General features: G+C 37.2%; 1 protein-coding gene and 1 pseudogene across 2 annotated transcripts in view; both read right to left on the bottom strand.

The window, feature by feature from the left end:
• Nucleotides 1-20,832, bottom strand: part of STK32A (serine/threonine kinase 32A) — a 145,016-nt gene that overhangs the window by 75,976 nt on the left and 48,208 nt on the right. The window lies entirely within an intron of this gene.
• Nucleotides 3,904-4,355, bottom strand: LOC136168351 (ubiquitin-conjugating enzyme E2 H pseudogene; annotated as a pseudogene).

The raw sequence follows: 20,832 nt of genomic DNA, 5'->3' as shown, positions 1-20,832 counted from the left end.
GGAGTCCCCTTCACCTCTTTTCACGGTCTGCAGGACCCTATGTGACCTGGCCCTGTTTACTTCCCCAGATTTATCTTGAAGATCTTTTCCTTCCATTCCTCAAGTAGTAGTTCATGCCCCTGCAGCCTCAGGGGACTGGGCTGTGGTGTGGCCTTGCCTGCACACTCAGCGTGGTCCACTGCCTGGTTATTGTCACTTCATCTTTCAGTCTCAGCCCAAGGGACACTTCTTACAGAGACATCTCTAGTACTCCATGTGAAATCATGTCTCCCTGTTATACACAATGCCATATTCTTATGCACACAACTTTTCATAATTTGAAAGTATTTTCCTGCATGCTTTTGGATTAACTGCTGTCATTTCCACTATGCCATCAACCAAATCAGTCGCTCACCTGCTTGGAAATGGAGCTTTGGAAAGAACTATGGGGTTGGCCAAAAGGTTCGTTTGGGTTTTTCCATAAGCTGTCATGACAAACCTGAATGCCCTTTGTGGCCAACTCAATAAAATATGTTCCAATGGAGTGTTTTTTTAAAATGTGAGTCATAATTAATTAATGGTTGTGAAGTCAGTTTGGTTGGTTTTAACATGCACTTAAAAAAATAAAAGACAGTAACATAAAATAAATGCTATTAACATGTAAGACTATAAACATTGTTTGTACATGTGTGTCTCTCTGAGTATATCTCCTGGGTTGTGATGAAAAATATTTCCTCCTGTGGGAGACAGAGAAAAAAGCCTGAAAACCATGACATTAGGGGAACCTGCTATTTGTTCCAGAGCTATTGTGTCAAATCTGCATTGAGACTTTACCTGAGCAAGGGACAGTCCTGATGTCTCCATCTAGCAAAGCATGGGAAATGCAGGAAAAATATCAGTTATTACTTTTAAAAGTTCTCAGCTTTGTAGAAAAAGATACTGATTCATCAAAGATGGAATCCATTTAGAAACACACAGATAGAAAATACAAATGGAAAATGCACAGGTTTTTGGCAGGCCTAGGTTTAAATATCAAATGTTAATTTAGAGCAAGTTCCTTAAAGAAAACTGAAACTCAGGATATTTGTACATAAAAAGCAAATTAGATATAACGTTTGTAAAGTAATTAACACAAAGTGTGGCACATAGCATGATGATAAGGAACTTGGCTCTGGGGTTAGACTGCTTGTGCTCAAATTCCCGTTCTGCCTTTTAAAGTTTTTAAGACATGCCAAGTTATATAAGTCACCAGCATGCCCATCTATACTGGTACATACTTCACAGGGCCATTGGTAAGATTAAGTGCAGTTAATACACATAAATCGCTTAAAATAGTACCTGGAAAAACCTTGAGGATAGATATTATAGTTACCTTTGTTTTTCCACCCATGAATGTCATATAGCTCTGGTATTATGCAGATTAACTTATTTTATGCATTGTTTCCTATTATTTTACAGAAATGATTATATGAAGGTATTTATTGACTGGTTTATAGCTGATTTACAATATTGTGTTAGTTTCAGGTCTACAGCAAAGATTTTTAGTTATATATACACATATATATGTGTGTAGTGAAAGTCGCTCAGTTGTGTCTGACTCTTTGCGACCCCATGGACTATAGCCAGTCAGGCTCCTCTGTTCATGGAATTTTCCTGGCCAGAATACTGGAGTGGGTAGGCATTCCCTTCTTCGGGGGATCTTCCCAACCCAGGGGTCGAACCCAGGTCTCCCACATCACAGGCAGATTTTTTACTGCCTGAATCACCAGGGAAGCCCATATATATAGGTATATATCTATATTCTTTTTCTGATCCTTTCTCATTATGGTTTATTGTAAGATATTGAATATAGGTCCCTGTGCTACAGATCCTTGCTGTTTATCTATTTCATATATAGTAGTATGCATCTGCTAATTCTATACTCACAATTTATCCCTCCCCCGCCTCCCCTTTGGTAACCATAAGTTATTTTCTATGTCTGTGAGTCTGTTTCTGTTTTGTAAATAAGTTCATTTGTACTACTTTTTAGATTCCACATATAAGTGATATCATATTTATCTTTCTCTGTCTGATTTCATTTAGTATAATAAACTCTAGGACCATCCATGTTGCTGCAGATGGTATTATTATTCCTTCTTATGGCTGAGTAATATGCATTGCATGTGTGTATATATATATCACAGCTTCTTTATCCATTCATCTGTTGATGGACACTTAGGTTGCTTCTATGTCTTGGTTATTATAAACAGTGCCACTATGAACATTGGGGTGTGTGTATCTGCTTGAATTAGAACTTTGTTTTCTCTGGATATATGTCCAGGATTGGTATTGCTGGATCATATGGTAACTCTATTTTTAGTTTTTGAAGGAACCTCCATACTATTTCCCATGGTGGCTGCACCAATTTACATTCCTACGAACGGTGTAGGAGGGTGCCCTTTTGTGAATATATGTATAATCAACATGATTCCCATTAATTGAGCTCTTACTATGTTCTGACACCGTGCTAGTTACTTTATGTATTATTGTATTGTTACTATAAACATTTGAGGTAAATAATCTCTTTATCCTCATTTTTACTGATAGTAGCAATTCAGGGTTTTTTTTCCCATGTAGAGTCACTTTGGGCACAAGAACCATTATTTATTCCAATTGTAACTCATTTTAAATTTAGAACTTTATTTTAAATTTAAAATAATTTGGGTCTATGATGCCCGTTTCCCATTCCCACAAGGAGACGATGAGAGACGGCAGCCAAGAGCAGCAGGAGGGGACACAGAGTCAAAACACGAGTGACAGGATCCGGGGGCACAGCCGCCCGCACGGTCTTCTTCCCGAGTCTTAACGGAGCTCGGAGAGGCTGCTCAAGGGGGAGCAAGCTCGTGGAAGGTGAAGATTAATTGTGCAACCTCAGCACGATGCGCACACACCAAAAAACAAACAAAAAAAAAACCCAACCACCAATAACCCCAAACCTCAAAACAAGACCCCCACAACCACCCTTATTAGTCCAGGGCAATGGGCTCACAGTGGCCAACAGCACGAGAAGAATGGGACTCTGCCAGATGAGAGGAAACCTCTTCCCAGTCACTTTCTCCTCCAGTCCTAGCCTCTCAAAGAATGGTCTGGAACACAAGTTCTATCCCCAATAAAAAGAATCAGATTCAGAAAATATTTCCAAAAGGCTCCAAAGCAAAAACAAACAAACCAACAACAACAACAACAAAACACTTGTGGCTATAGGGCCTGGTAGCAAGAGGGGCAGGAACCTACATATAGAAATGTACTTAAAATCCAAGGTGAAAAAGTTGTTTTAAGTTTCAATGCCTCAGTGAGCTCCCTGCCTTATACTGTTACTCCACGGAAGTGGGGCCACCTAGGATGCACAGCAAGCAGCAGCTCTGGTCCTGATGTGGCTGGTCCTAAATGCTCCCACAGCAGGCCTCTTCCTCCCCAATTTTTTCCTTTCCGTTTTGAAAAAGCCCTACTCTGTCTTCACATCCAAAAGCTAATTGGTTTTGGTTTGTATCTTTGGAACCACAAATAAAAGAAGCAACTTTTCCCTGTTATTTTGACTCATGCCTATCTGAGCAGCTATTCCTTTTGACAGTTCAGTAGCACACAGGCTGACATGGTCAAATGGACTTATGAATGCACGCATATGGACCACATATTGCTACCAAAATGGAATGTGGGAATATGCTATGCACCTCAGGTTGAGAAAAGACCAAGAAATCAGGATCTAAAGGGTGATACATAATATATATATCTATTATGATATATATAATATATATATACCTCAATGCTATTATTGATAAAACATTGTTTAGTAATAAGAAATTGCTTTCTTTAAATATGAATATTATAGTCTGCTTCACATGGTTAGAAAATAATAGCCTTTCTGAAAAGCAGGTGCTTTTTCTACTACAGCTCCATGTCCTGGGCCTCATCTTCCGAAAAGTCAGACATAGAACTCTCCAGAGAGAGTTCTGGTGCCCTCTTCCTGCTCTTTCAGTGCCTCCTCCATTGCATATTTTGGGATGCACTCTTTAATTTTCTGCTTGTATTCTTCTGGTAGATGGAGGACATAGCTGCAGCATCACCATTGAGAGGATCTATGAGGTTGCAGTAGGCCAACAACTGGGGTAGGAAGGACTCAAATAAATTGGTAAGATCATAAAGAGCTGTCCAAGCTGATTAATTATATCTGGACACACAGTTCCTGATGCTTCATCGATGCTGGATGGAAAGTTTTATTCATGAATCCTATAGAAGGTGATCTGAAAGGGTATTTATCAGGAAGATCTACTCTAATTTTCCATACTCTGCCTTCCTATGGTGTTCCTTGTGGTCCATAAAACTTCCCTACAGATTAATTGAGTCCTCCTAGGATAGTAACCTCATGCTTACTTTCAATGCTCTTGCTTTTAAATCCTGAGACTATTGTCCTCCTGTCTCAGACATGTACGACTTTAAAGCACCTCTGCTTTCTTTTCTCAGAAAGGAGGAAGGTGGGGAAAGAACAGAAGGCCAGTGCATCTTTGCCTTTCTTCATCTTCTACTTGCAATTCAGGTTTAATCCTCAATAAAACAGCAAATCAAATCCATCAACATATTCAAAAAGTTATACACCATGACCAAATGGGATTGATATCTGAAAAACCAATGAATATAAGCATCATATGAGTAGAATAACGGACAAAACGTTATGATCATCTCAACAGACACAGGAAAAGCATGTGACAAAATACAACATTCATTCATGATAAAAACTCTCAACAAACTTGAAACAGAAAGGAGCTTCCTCAATCTGATAAAGGGTATCTGCAATAAAACCTGATAAACCTGCAATAAAATCTTATAAAGGGTATCTGCAATAAAACAGTGAATATTATACTTAATAGGGAAAGACTGAATATTTTCCCACTAAGATCAGAAACAAGGCAAGAATACATCCTTTCACTTCTATTCAATATAGTACTGAAGATTCTAAACAGTGAAAGGAAGGAAAGATGGGAGGGAGGGAAAGAAGGATAAAGGAAGCAAAGAAAGGAGGAAAGAATATTAGAAAGGAAGAAGTGAAACTTCCTTTAATTACAGACAACATGATTCTGCACATAGAAAATCATAAGGGAATTACAAAAAAAACTGTTAGAACTAATAAATAAGATAGCAAGGTTTTAGGCTACAAGACCAATATACAAAAATCAATAGTATTTTTCTATTGAGCAGTGAGCAAAATGGAAGTAAAATTAAGAATACAACTGCATTCAGAAAAGTTCAAAAATAATAAAATACTTAGGAGTAAATTTAGCAAAGGAGAGCAAGACATACATGGAAAATCATAAAACTTCACTTACGGAAATTAAAGGTCTAAATAACTAGAGAAACAGTCCATGTTCATAGATTAAAAGACTCAAATATTGTTAACATGTCAGTTATACTCAAATTTATATCTAAAGTCAGTACAATTCCTATCGAATTCCCAGCAGGCTTTTTGTTTTTGTATGAATGGACATACATCTCTTAAATTTATAAAGAAATTTAAAATACCTAGAATAGCCAAAATAATTTTGAAAATAAAAAATCAGAGGACTTTTACTTCCCAATTTCTAGATGAACTATAAAGATACAGTTATCAACACAGTTTGGTACTGGCATTAGGAGAGAGGTATAGGTCAATGGAACAGAACTAAGAGCTCAGAAATATATCTTTATAGTCAATTGATTTTTGACTGAGATGCCAGGAAAAGACCATCAGTTAACAAAATGGTGCTGAGACAATTAGATATTCACATCCAAAAATGATGAGCTTAAAACCACACCATACATAACAATAATGCAAATAGATCACCGATGTAAACGTAAGGGCCAACACAACAAAACTTTTAGAGTGAAACATAGGACACAATCTTTGAGACTTTGAATTGAACAAAGCTTTCCTAGATACAATACTAGAAGCAAGGTCTATTGAAAAATTAATCATTAAAATTTTATTAAATTTTAGATCATCTAAATTTTTGCACTTCCCAAAAGATGCCATTAAGAAGATGACAAAGTAAGCAGCAGACTAGGAGAGAATATTTGCCAAATATGTAACAGATAAAGGATTATATCTAGAATTTACAAAGGATTACTACCACTCAAAAATAATACGACCCCCAAAAAAGTGGGCAAAGATATGAATGGACATTTCACTAAAGAAGATACACATGAAAAGATGCCTAACATTATTAAGCATTAGAGAAATGGAAATTAAAGCCACAAATGTCATACTCATCTGAATGACTGCAATAAATAAGACAGACAATAACTAATGTTGGCTCTAGGATGGAGGGAAAGGGAACACTCGAACATTGCTGGTGGAAATGTAAATGGTGCAGTCACTTTGGAGAGTAGTTTGTGAATCTCTCGAAAAGTTAAACATTAAATTACCATATCATCTAGCAGTTCCACTTTTAAAGTTATTTATCCAAGAGAAATAAAATCACATTTACATGCAAAGACCTGTACACAAATATTCGTTGCAGCTTTATTCATAATTGCCAAAAACTAGAGAAAAATTAAATGTCCATCAACTGGTGAATAGACAGACAAAATGTGGTACATCCATACAGTGACATGCTATTTAGCACTAAAAAGGGACAAATTAATAGCACAGAGTGCATCATGGATGAACCCCATAAACATTATGCTACATGAAAGAAGCCAGACACGAGAGATTACGTATTTGTAATTCTGTTTATGTGAAACTGTCAGAAAAAGCAAATTTATAGATACAGAAAGTAGATTATTAGTTACCTGGGGCTTAAGGTGGGAATGGGGATTAACTCAGTGGGAACAAGGGATCCTATTGAGAGGCTAAAAGGTTCTAAAATTGATTTATGGTGATGGTTGCACCACTCAGTAAAATTACTGAGGATCACTGAACCACACACGTGAAATCATGAATTTTATGATGTGTATAATATACTTCAAGAAAATTGTGGGGAAAAAAAGACATTGATTAGGGGAAAAAAAGACAGTGGTGTAGAGAGTTTAAGTATTTGCTCAAGAACCACGTTAGGACATCGTGGAGGCAGGATTGCATCTAAACCCAAGTAGTTAAACCACATATTGTGTGCATAGCGACCAATAAACTTCATGAGATGAAAAGCATCTAAAGTTTATTTAAAAATCCTGTTGGGGAGTAGAAGACTTATTTAAACACCCTTCGATTTAACTCTCAACATTCAATACGCATGCCCCTTGGGTAGTTTCATTCCAATGGTGGGATATTTCTGATCTTCACCCAGAGATCTCTAGAAGTGTTTTTAAGAATCACTGTTGTCCTGTGCACTAAAATGGTAAAAGAATTAATTAATCTGTGTTTTTTACACTCTGACCAAGGAGTTGCCCACAATAGGCTTTTCAGAGTTTAGTAAAAGCATTAGCCCTTGTAAGAAGAGATCCCTGAGGAATGAGCTAAGAGGAGGTTAGGGTCCATCGTCCCATCTATGAAGTACAAATTGGAAGTTTAAAACCTTTCTTTGGAGTACTGGCCATTATATTTCTCCTCTTGTGGCTCTGTACTAATTTTCCCAAGTGTGTCTAGTGTGAAACTCACAAAAAATAAAACCAAACTAATATTGGATTGGCCAAAATTTTGTTTGGGTTTTTCCATAAGATATTATAGACAAACTCAAATGAACTTTTTGGTCATCTCAATATTATTCATGAATTTGCCATGACAACACTGAAAACCTAATATTCATAAAAGTCAGATTTTAACAGTTTATAAATAATTATGCCCAGTTTTTTGGGGGTGTATGTGTGTTTGTGTTTGAATTGAAATACCACAGCATGCACAACAAGCTGAAAGAAAGGTTAATCGCTAGGGTAACGTGGGAACTAAATTGAGAAAGAATCTAAATTCACTTTGGTATCATTTAAGAGGGAGAGAATTTACACACCTAGCATGTCAGAGTGAGAAGACTTTCATCAAGGCTTGATGATGCGAGCCACCTTCAGTGAGAATGTGGAGAACTAGGCATTCTCATGCGCTCAGGAGGGAAGGTAGTTTGGTAAACGTGCCTTTGAGGACAATTTGGAAATAACTCTTGAAAAAACACATGGAATTTGACCCTATAATTTCACTGCTGGAAAATTTCACCATAGACACAGTTGAAAAATTACACCAAGATGTAAGGATACACAGGACATTATATAAAATAAAAAACAATTTGCATGCCCATTAATAGGGAAGCATATGAATAAATTATAGTATATTTATGTTACTGATTATACAGCAATTTTTAAAAAATGAGGCAAATCTATATTCTTATAGGAAAAGATTTTTAAAAGATACAGCAATGAGAAGATGCATTACACTACATGGATGCTCAATGTATATAATAGTATATAGTAAAAAAAAAAAAAGGATATACAAACACAACCACAAAAGGAAAAGGAACACTTTACACACATATGCTGGTATATGCATAAAATCTTTTTGAAAATAAGGTAACCAGGTATCTAAGTAGTAAGATTATGTCATTTAATTTTTATATTTAGAAGGCCTAATAAACTCAACAAAAATATTTCTACTTTGATATGCCTAATATATTCTGTCTCCTTGCAACCAGAAGTAAATAAGCCCCAGAAATCTAGTACACAGTATAGTGAGTATAGAAAATAGTATTGTATTATAATCAATAAACTTGCTAACAGATTATGCCTTAATGATTTCAATCACTTAAAAAAGAGATCATTATGTGACATGACAGAAGTGCTGATTATCACAACAGCAACCATATTACAATACATAAATGTGTCAAGTTAACATGTTGTACACTTAATATTGCACAATGTTAGATGTCAAATATATTTCAATTAAAAAAATTATTTATGTTGTCTTGGCTCATCAGGAAAGGAACTAACACAGATCTGTCAGCTTCTAATCTATACTAATGATCTAGAAGTTTTCATCAAATACTCAGTGTTCACAAATCACTGATTATTCTATAAATGTCTGCTTTTAGAAAGGATCTTTTATAGAATATTTGAGTCCTTAACATGGATTCAGACAAGGTCCATACTTTGTCCTTGGTTTATGTGCCTTTGAAATCTAGTTTTATTCTAAAGCTTTCTTATCCAAACTCTTCTTTTATTCCTAGTAATTTTTTATTGAAGAAATTAAATCATTTTTGCTGAAACAGTTGCAAAGTCTGAATTTTGCTGTTTTCATTTCTGGCACGTCTTTCTCTGTTTCTGCTACTGCTGCTGCTAAGTTGCATCAGTCGAGTCTGACTCAGTGCAACCCCATAGACAGCAGCCCACCAGGCTCCGCCGTCCCTGGGATTCTCCAGGCAAGAACACTGGAGTGGGTTGCCATTTCCTTCTCCAGTGCATGAAAGTGACAAGTGAAAGTGAAGTTGCTTAGTCATGTCCGACTCTTAGCGACCCCATGGACTGCAGCCCACCAGGCTCCTCTGTCCATGGGATTTTCCAGGCAAGAGTAGTGGAGTGGGTCGCCAGTGCCTTCTCCATTCTGTTTCACAGCTCTGTATTTTGCAAAAATTGGTGATTAGATCTTAAGGTTTGCCAGATTCAGGTTTGACTGGGCAGAGTTGCTGGGTGGGGCGGGGCAAGACTACTTCACAGGTGGAGGTGTCTACTTTGATCAGGAGGTATATAATTAATAAGTCTATCTTCTCATGATGTTATCAATCACTAATCACCTGAATGCCTAGATCCAAAGATTCCTTAGAGGTTGTAATATTCGAGTTCTATCATTTCTCCTTTTTATTTTAGCTAGAGTACTTTTATAAAGAGAAATAGGCTTTCATCAATTATTTGGTTACTTAAGGTATGGTTCATATAGGAAAGGTAAAATGAATGCTGAGGTCTTTTATTTATCACTTTTCAAAATGATTTGTTGGCTTCCTAGAATCATCCCAAAGCAATCAGTAAGTTTTTTTTAATCATAATGAAATTATGGGTGTCATCTTGTCACTCTTACTGATATCTGTTCTTTGGCCTTTATAACATAGCCAAGTTGGATCATGTGTTATTTTGAAATAACCCTCATAGGTTTTGATAGCTATAAAGCTATCAGAAGACTTTCTGATATGAAAAGATATTCATGGTGATCTTGTACATTTCCTCCTCCAGACCGAGTGACAGAAGTGTTTGCTGCAATTGGGTTGTCATTGCTACTAGGTCTTTTCAATGGGGAGAGCTAGGAATAGATATAAATGCTTGATATAAGTATAGGTATTATATATATGTGTGTGTGTATATATATATATATGTATATGTTTATATATATGCTTCTCAGGTGGCACAAGTGGTAAAAAAAAAAAAAAAAATCTACTTGCCAATGCAGGAGACCTAAGAGACCTGGGTTTGATCCCTGGATTGGGAAGATCCCCCTAGAGAAAGGCATGGCAACTCACTCCAGTATTCTTTCCTGGAGAATCCCATGGACAGAGGAGCCTGGTGGGCTACATTCACAGGCTCACAAAGAGTTGGACATGACTGAAGAAACTTAGCATGCATGCACGCATAATACATATATGTTTACACAAAAATAATTGAAGGTAAATGTGCCATAAATTCATAGTGACATTTTCAATTTATATTCAAGACTATAGCAAAACTTAATCTCATCAGTATTATAGCAGTAACTCCTTTCTTCCTTACTGAAAATCCTGATTCTCAAAGATTTTGATATCTCTCAAGGTTTTAACATATTACCCACCATGCTGTTTGCTTTATCCCATAATATATGTAAAACACTTTCAGAATAGCAATATCAACATTACCGTCAACAATACCATTACTGAAAACACTTTTAGCAATTGCTATTCTTTTCTGTCATCACAGCATAATTACACTAAAAGTCACTGAAAATCACTTAAAATAGTACATTTCTGTGTGGTTATACGGCAAAACCAGATAGAGGCTTGGGTTCATTTGTTTCACTATACATTCCATTTGAGGGGATTGTTTTTAAAATTTCATTTTCTTTTATAGTTATATAAAATATTTATGTATTTTATGAAGTCAAAATCAAGTCTTCAAATCCAGGTATATTGATAAAAAGTCTCCTGTTCCTCTCAATTTTAATACCTCCATTCATTTATTAATAACTTCTAAAAATATTTTTGATTATAGTAAAATGTATATAAGATTTACCATATTAACCACTTCAAGTGTACAATTCAGTAACATTAAATACATTCACAATGTTGTGTAATCACCACCATGACCTATTTCCAGACCATTCTCTTCACCCTGAACAAGAATTCTACCCATTAAAATAATACATTGCAATTCTCCCTCTCCTGATCCCTGGTAACCTCTGTTTCTACCTGTATGTATTTGTCTATTTCAGGTACCTCATGTAAGTAAAATTTTGTATCAGACTTATTTCACTTAGCATAATGTTTTCAAGGTTTATTCATGCAGTATCTATCAGAATTTCATCCCTTTTTAGGCTGAATAATATCCTTCTGTATGCAAATACCATATTTTGTTTTTCCATTCATTTGTTGACAAACATTTGGGTTGTTTCTACCTTTTGGTGTCTGTGAAAAGCGCCGCTGTGAATATTGGTGTACAAGTATCTGAGTCCCTTTCAAATATTTTAGCATGTTCTTAGGATTGGAACCACTAGATTGCATAGTAATTATATGTCTAACTTTTTAAGACGTGAAAATGATAGTTGCTCAGTTGTGTCTGACTCCTTGTGACTCTACGGACTGTAGCCCGCTAGGCTCCTCTGTTCATGGAATTCTCAAGGCAAGAATACTGGAGTGGGTAGCCATTTGCTTCTCCCCCGCTAGGCTCCTCTGTTCATGGAATTCTCAAGGCAAGAATACTGGAGTGGGTAGCCATTTGCTTCTCCAGGGGATCTTCCTGACCCAGGGATTGAACCTTAGTCTCCTGCATTATAGGCAGATTATTTACCATCTGAGCTAGCAGAGAAGCCCTTTTTAAGGAACTGCCAAACCACTTTTCACAGTGACTGCAACATTCCCACCAGCAATGCACACTGGTTCTAATTACTTCTTGCCAACACTTTTTATATTCCAATTTTTAAGTAGTAGCCTTTCTAATTGGTGTGAAGTGTTATATCATTGTGGTTTTGATTTGCATCTCCCTAACGCCTAGTGATGTTGAACATCTTTTCATGTGCATATCTTCTTTGTCAAAATGTCTATTCTAACCTTTTGTCCATCTTCCGATTATTTTATCTCTCTTTTTATTATTGAGTTGTAGGAATCCTTTACATATTCTAGATGCAAGTCCCTTATCAGATATATGATTTGCAAATATTTTTCCCACTTGTCTTTTAACTTTCTTGACGATGTCTTTGAACAACAAAAGTTTTAAATTTTGATGGTGCCCAATTTATCTGTATTTTTCTTTTATTAGTTGTGGTTTTGGTGTCGTATCTAAAAAACTATTGCCGAATCCAAGATAACAAAGATCTACTCCAGTTTTTTAGAATAATAAATTTTACGGTTTTAGTTCTTTAGGTCTACTACCTACTTTGAGTTCATTTTTGTTACTGTGAAGTAGGGGTTCTTTGCATTTGAATATCGCATTGTCTCAGCACCATTTGCTGAAAAGACTGTTTACCCATTGAATTTTCTCAGCTCCCTGATTAAAAGTTAATTGATCATAAATGAAGGGCTTGTTTTTAGACTCTCAACTCAGTTTCATGTTTATCATTATGCGCCTTCTACACTGTCTTCATTACTGCAGCTTTGGATTAAGTTTTGAAATCATGTGTGAGCCCTCCAACTTTGTTCTTTTCAGACTGTTTTAGCTATTCCTTTGAATTTCTTGAGTTTCAGATCCCTTGAAGTTGTATATGAATTTTAAGATCAGCTTGCCATTTTTTTCCTCAAAGAATCTACTGAGATTTTGATAGGGATATAGATAGAATCTGTAGATCAGTTTGAGATCACACTGCTTTTTCTGCTTAAAGGTATAGACAACAGACCTTAATAGTGGATAGAGATACTTCTCAGTCTCTTCTCAGCTGTGTAGTGCTGCATTTTATGGATGTTACTTGTTTACTCAACCTGTTTCCTATTGAAGGACAATTTGGGTTGTTTCCAGTCTTTTGCTATTACTGATACAATAGTGGAAAACTTCTTGCATCTTGCTTTTTGTAGTTTGGCCAGGACTACTTTGGGGTTGATTCCTAGAAGTGGGTTTGCTAAGATAAAGTTTAGTAAAACAAAGGGTAAAGGCATATGTAATTTTAGACTCTGAATTGCCAAATTTATCTCTATAGAGGGTATATCATTTTTAATTCCCACAAAGAATTTATGAGAGTACTTATTTCCCACATTCCCTTTCTAGAATATGTTGTGCAGTTTCCAGTTTTCCTCTTCAGGAAAACCCAGCAGTAGAGTAAAGAAGATTTGAAATTTATAAAATGCTTTTTCTCTGTCTCCTAAGTAGCCTTACAATATTCTCCAAGGAAAAAACACCTTAAATGCCTTCATCAAAACACACATAGATGACCTTATCCACTCTTGTGTATCTTACACGTACAGTATATCCAGGTTCAAAATGTACATATCCAGGGACTTCCTTGGAGAAGGAAATGGCAACCCACTCCAGTGTTCTTGTCTGGAGAATCCCAGCAACAGAGGAGCCTGGTGGGCTCCTGTCTATGGGGCCGCACAGAGTTGGACACGACTGAAGCGACTTAGCATCAGCAGCAGCAGGGACTTCCTGGTGGTCCAATGGTTAAGACTCTGCCTCCCAATGCAGGGTGCGTGTGTTCAATCCCTATTGGGGAACTATGATCCCACATGCAGCAGGGTATGGCCAAAAATTAGAAGAAAATAACATATATCTAAAATTCATAAACATGGAAAATTTAGAATTTACATAGATCTTTTTGGAAGTGCATAGGATGGATGTGAGGACTACCATGTAATAGTTATGATAAATGTTCACTAAAACTTCCTTTTTCACCAGAGGAAACTTTTATGTGCATATCAGGAGACATAGCTTCATTCCCTGGTGGCTCAGATGGTAAAGAATCCACCTGCAATTCGGGAGACCTGGGTTTGATCCCTGGGTTGGGAAGATACCCTGGGGGGAGGGCATCGCAACCAACTCCAATATTATTGCCTAGAGAATCCCCATGGATGGAGGAGCCTGGCGGGCTACAGTCCATGGGGTTGCAAAGAGTGGGACACGACTGAGTGACTAAGCACAGCGCAGGAGACATAAAGACTCAGAGCTCGTTTATCCTCTACTTTAGTCTTTCCTAACCTCTTCTCACCAAATATAAATAAGATGTTAATCCTCTTTGTACTTTCAGAGCACCCCATCATTTCTCTGCTATAGAACACTCCAGAAACCTAGCTATAGATGCTTGCTTTCTATTGTCTTGTAACCATTCTTTTTTTTTTTTTTTTTTTTTGACCTGAATTCCTCATTTGAACACTTTGAGGAATTTATGCTTTCCTCAGTCCATCCATCAGTAACCTCAGCATCCAAATAGTTTGGTACATGATGAACACTTGTTTATTCAATGACCATTTTACACCTGATTATTTGTTTATTATACAAGGTGCTGAGGCTAAAAGAATAAACCAAGAATCATGGTTTCCTTCTTCTGAAATCTAATCATCTATACAACAAATATTTGCACAAATATCTAGTTATAAAACATAAGGGCTGTGAAGGAAAAGTGTAAGATACTGTGCTAGAAACTAACAGAAGGAACTGACTTTGAATGCAGGGACTCATAAAAGCCTCAGAGATAGTAATACACACACTTACTTGCCTGATTCAAACCATAAATTATAGCTCCGAGAAAATGAACCAAAATCCATAATTTACACAATGATAAAGATTGTGGATGAATTTTAAACACCACACCTAAGACATTGCAGATTATTTTCCTGACATTGTGATGTAGTAGCTGATTTTCCTCCAGCTCTGACTTCTCTGTGGACAGAGCTTTAAATGCTATTCCCCGATCCATCAGCTCATCTGGACTGGCTCTGGAGATGTTATTTATGACGTTTCTCTGGGAAAAATATGACTATTGTTATCTTCTACAGAATCTCCTGAGATAGTACCTCAGAGAATACTCTAGCCAGTAAACAAGCAAAGGGGAGTAACAACATCTCACCACCCCCCTGCCCATGTAAAAGGAAAAGTAAGACCCATGCTCAGATGATAATGAGGAACCATTAAATCATATTCTTACCCATAGCATTTTTCAGGGGTCCAGAGAAAAAGTATCAGAAGTTAACACTTTTTGTGCTTCAGGAGAATTGTAGACTGCCTGCAGAGAGACACTCTAAGTGGGATGAATTCAGGTCACTGATGGGTTACCAATTACCACTTGTGATTCAGAAAGTGGCTGGACAGGCCCTGACGGAGTTGAGAGGGTTCCAGGATATGCTGAGTCATGTATTTTGATGGATGATTTCTCCAGTGGATGAAGTGGAGAGAGAAAAAGTTCATCCAGCACCTGGTATTGTCCACTACTTTGCCTCTCTAGCCAGAAAAGCATTTAAGTCCTTACTGACCTAGCTGTCACCTGTCTCGGAATTCCAGGGCTAGGGGAGGACATCCCAGGCCTGCTATCAAATACAGAGATCCTTACTTTGTCGTGCATGCCCTTCTCATTTTTAATGCATCCCATTTCCCTTCACCAGACTAGTGTTTACAGTCAAACTAGACCAACATTCAGAAATGTTTTGGTCTCATGAGGTTTTCCATCCATCTCCAGTTCTGATATCCAGCACTTGGAACTCTATCAGGGAAGCAGGAGCAGGCATATTGTTTGTTTGTTTGTTTTTTTCTTTTTTTAATCTCAAACTGGAATATATCAAGTTACAAATGGTGATGTGGTTTCACTAACACATTATAACTCATCATGTTAAAGATTCTTGAAAAATTTTTAAATTGATTTTGTAGTTTTGTGTAATTTTTTAAACTTCAATTCCAGAGTTTTGGAAGTAATGATATTTGTCTCTAAGTAACATTAAAATAAAATATAAGTTAAGACTGAGTGTCTTAAAGAATTTCGGAGTGGGATTTGGAATCTAGACTTGGCATGACTTTCTGGTTTTGTAGTTTGGCAATGAATCAAACCTCTCATCTTCAGCTTACTCATCTTTATAAAGGGACAAATACTATTTTTAATGTATAGAAACTAGTATTTGAAAATACATGAGATCATAAATGTAATATTTTAGCATAACACCTCAAAAATAAACTCTCAAAAATATGAACCATCTTCAGTTCAGTTGCTCAGTCGTGTCTGACTCTTTGCTACCCCATGGACTGCAGCACACCAGGCCTCCCTGTCCATCACCAACTCCTGGATCTTGCTCAAACTCATGTCCATGGAGTCAGTGATGTCATCCAACCATCTCATTCCATACTGTCCCCTTCTCCTCCTGTCTTCAATCTTTCCCAGCATCAGTGTCTTTTCCAATAAGTCAGTTCTTCACATCAAGTGGCCAAAGTTGAGTTGGAGCTTCAGCTTCAGCATTAGTCCTTCCAATGAATATTCAGGGTTGATTTCCTTTAGGATTGACTGATTTGATCTCCTTGCATTCCAATGGACTCTTAAGGGTCTTCTCCAACACCACAGTTCAAAAGCATCAATTCTTTGGTGTTCAGCTTTCTTTATAGTCCAACTCTCACATCCATACATGACTACTGGAAAAACCATAGGTTTGACTAGATGGACCTTTGTTGACAAAGTAATGTCTCTGCTTTTTAATGTGCTGTCTAGGTTGTATGAAAAGTATGAAAAGGCAAAAAGATATGAACTGTCTTAGATTTTATGTATGTATGATTTCCTCAAGTTTCCTCCAAGAGTCTATTTCTTGAGACTACCTCCTCAAAATACATTTTCAATTCATCAAATTCTGTCATAGTGAGGATACCCCTCCCAATGAAACTTAAACACACCTATATGCTTTAAAACAGCAGGAAAAAAACAACAAATATCCATTAAGTGAACTCTAAGGAGAAAAAAAACCAGTGCTGATTGGATTCACTTTACATTTATAACCACAAGTCTGAAATAGATATTTAGAAAGTCCTAATTCTCTATTAATTTCACACTTTCAGTCGCTAGGCAGGTTTCTCCTCAAAATCCCATCTTGGGCCCATTCTTCACTCTCGGTTGATAACTCATATGTCACAGAGGCAGTGGCATGAGAAATAATTCATCTGCCCAATAGCAAATCCACCACATTAGAAATACCTAGTTACATACTGCTGTTCACTGTTCTTGTGCAAGGAAAGAAGTGCCATGGTTTCTCCCTAGGACCAGTGCACTTACCTGTTCCCTGAACCACATCTGTCTCTTCGCCTTCCACAGCTCGCTCTGGCTATCTCCCCCTTTCTATCCTACATTACCAGGTCCTTTCTCTTGATTGGCTGATAATACTGCCTTTAAACTTGTTTATGCACATTAAAAATACATATAATATACATAATAAAAGAAATGTTGACATATAAAAATAAACATAAATAGATATTTTTAAATGTGTACTAGTGAAGGGAAGTGAAAAGCAAAGGAGAAAAGGAAAGATATACCCATTTGAATGTAGAGTTCCAAGCAACAGCAAGGAAAGATAAGAAAGCCTTCCTCAGGATCAATGCAAAGAAATACAGGAAAACAATAGAATGGGAAAGACTAGAGATCTCTTCAAGAAAATTAGAGATACCAAGGGAACATTTCATGCAAAGATGGGCACAATAAAGGACAGAAATGGTAGGGACCTAACAGAAGCAGAAGATATTATGAAGAGATGGCAAGAATACACAGAAGGACTGGACAAAAAAGATCTTCACGACCCAGATAATCACGATGGTGTGATCACTCACCTAGAGCCAGACATCCTGGAATGTGAAGTCAAGTGGGCCCTAGGAAGCATCACTACGAACAAAGCTAGTGGAGGTGATAGAATTCCAGTTGAGCTATTTCAAATCCTGAAGGATGACGCTGTGAGAGTGCTGCGCTCAATATGCCAGCAAATTTGGAAAACTCAACAGTGATCACAGGACTGAAAAAGGTCAGTTTTCATTCCAATCCCAAAGAAAGGCAATGCCAAAGAATGCTCAAATTGCTGCACAATTGTACTCATCTCACATGCTAGTAAAGTAATGCTTAAAATTCTCCAAGGCAGGCTTCAACAAGATGTTCAAGATGGTTTTAGGAAAAGGCAGAGGAACCAGAGATCAAATTGCAAACATCCTCTGGATCATGGAAAAAGCATGAGAGTGTCAGAAAAACATCTATTTCTGCTTTATTGACTATGCCAAATCCTTTGATTGTGTGATTCACAATAAACTGTGGAAAATTCTGTAAGAAATAGGAATATCAAACCACCTGACCCACCTTTTGAGAAAGCTGTTTGCAGGTCAGGAAGCAACAGTTAGAACTGAACATGGAACAACAGACTGGTTCCAAATAGGAAAGGAGTATGTCAAGGCTGTATATTGTCACCCTGCTTATTTAACTTATATGCAGAGTACATCATGAGAAACACTGGGCTGGATGAAGCACAAGCTGGAATGAAGATGGCCGGGAGAAATATCAATAACCTCAGATATGCAGATGACACCACCTTTATGGCAGAAAGTGAAGAAGAACTAAAGAGCCTCTTAATTAAAGTGAAAGAGGAGAGTGAAAAAGTTGGCTTAAAGTTCAACATTCAGAAAACTAAGATCATGGCATCTGGTCCCATCACTTCACGGGAAATAGATAGGGAAACAGTGGAAAGAGTGACAGACTTTATTTTTGGGGGCTCCAAAATCACTGCAGATGGCGACTGCAACCATGAAATTAAACGATGCTTACTCCTTGGAAGGAAAGTTATGACCAACCTAGATAGCATATTAAAAAGCAGAGACGTTACTTTCCCAACAAAGGTCCATCTAGTCAAAGCTATGGTTTTTCCAGTGGTCATGTATGGATGTGAGAGGACTAAAAAGAAAGTTGAGTGCCGAATAACTGATGCTTTTGAACTGTAGTGTTGGAGAAGACTCTTGAGAGTCCCTTGGACTGCAAGGAGATCCAACCAGTCCATCCTAAAGGAGATCAGTCCTGGGTGTTCATTGGAAAGACTGATGTTGAAGTTGAAACTCCAATACTTTGGCCACCTGATGCGAAGAGCTGACTCATTAGAAAAGACCCTGATGCTGGGAAAGATTGAGGGCAGGAGGAGAAGGGGACGACATAGGATGAGATGGTTGGATGTCACCACCGACTTGATGCACATGGGTTTGGGTGAATTCCGGGAGTTGGTGATGGACAGGGAGGCCTGGTGTTCTGCGGTTCATGAGGTCGCAAAGAGTCGGACACGACTGAGCGACTGAACTGAACTGAACTGAGTGTCTAGTGATATATACAAAGGGACAATCTGCTGCTGCCGCTGCTAAGTCACCTCAGCCGTGTCCAACTCTGTGTGACCCCATAGACGGCAGCCCACCAGGCTCCCCTGTCCCTGGGATTCTCCAGGCAAGAACACTGGAGTGGGTTGCCATTTCCTCCTCCGATAGAACATTTCCAACCAGGGTTTACTGTAATAGGACAGGAACAACTAGAGTTTATTTTAATAGGACATGACCTACTAGGATTTATTTTAGGATCAAGGTTGTTTTAAGATTTGAAGATCAATTAATTTACTTCACCACATGATAGAAATGATCTTGATAAAACAAAAACACATTTGACAAAATTTACTACTCATTAATGATAAAAAAAAAACATAGCAAATTAGTACTGGAAGCAAACTTTATTGTGATAATGAAAAAAGTGAAAGTGAACATCACTCAGTCCTGTTCAAGTCTTTGTGACATCATCGACTATACAGTCCATGGAATTCCCTAAACCAGAATACTGGAGTGGGTAGCCTTTCCCTTCTCCAGGACATCTTCCCAACCCAGGGATCAAACCCAGGTCTCCCACATTGTAGGTGGATTCTTTACCACTGAGCCACAAGGGAAGCCCATTGTGATAATGGATATCTACAAATCCATGGCTATCATATGAAATCTTGAAATCCTTAAAACCTTCCCCATGAAATCAGGACAAACACATAAGAATGTGCACTATATTCCACATTTTTCTCAATACAAATGCAATGGCATGAAAGTAAAAGGTAAGAAGTTTGGAAAGGAAGAACTAAAACTGTCACTGTTAGTTAATGACATGATTATAAAATTTGAAGATCCAAAAGAATCAACAGGCCTACTGGTAGAAGGAATAAGAGAATCTAACAAAGTCACTGGACAGAATAATTGAAAGTCAATTGTATTTTGGTAAACAAGCAACAAACTACTAGAAAATTTAATTTTGATAATTACTCTTTGTAGTCATGTAAAAAACATTAAATCCCTGGAGTAGGAAATAGCAACCCACTCTAGTATTCTTGCCTGGAAAATTCCATGGACAGTGAAGCCTGGCTGGCTACGTCCCTGGGGTCACAGAGTTGGACATGACCGAGTGACTGAGCACACACACAAAACACATCAAATACCTAGAAATAAATCTAAAGACAAATATGCTAGAACTCTACACTAAAAACTAAAACTAAAAATAGAAATTAAGGGATATCTTAATTATAGGTATATGTGTATTTGATAAACCGGAAGGTTTAATAGTTAAAATATATGTTAATTCTCCCTGAACTAATTCATAAATTCAATATAACCCAACATAAATACCAGCAGCTTTAAAATACAAATTGAAAAGCTAATTATGAAACTATATAGGATTGGAAAGGGCCAACCATAATCAAGTTAATCAAGAATAAGAATTGTGTTACTGAATTCTTTTACCAGTCTGAAGCTATAGTA

Source organism: Muntiacus reevesi, chromosome 1 (assembly GCF_963930625.1).
Source record: "Muntiacus reevesi chromosome 1, mMunRee1.1, whole genome shotgun sequence".
NCBI classification, from domain to species: Eukaryota; Metazoa; Chordata; class Mammalia; order Artiodactyla; family Cervidae; genus Muntiacus; species Muntiacus reevesi.
Note: the sequence above shows the minus strand (reverse complement) of the source record. Positions and strands in the feature narration are given on the sequence as shown.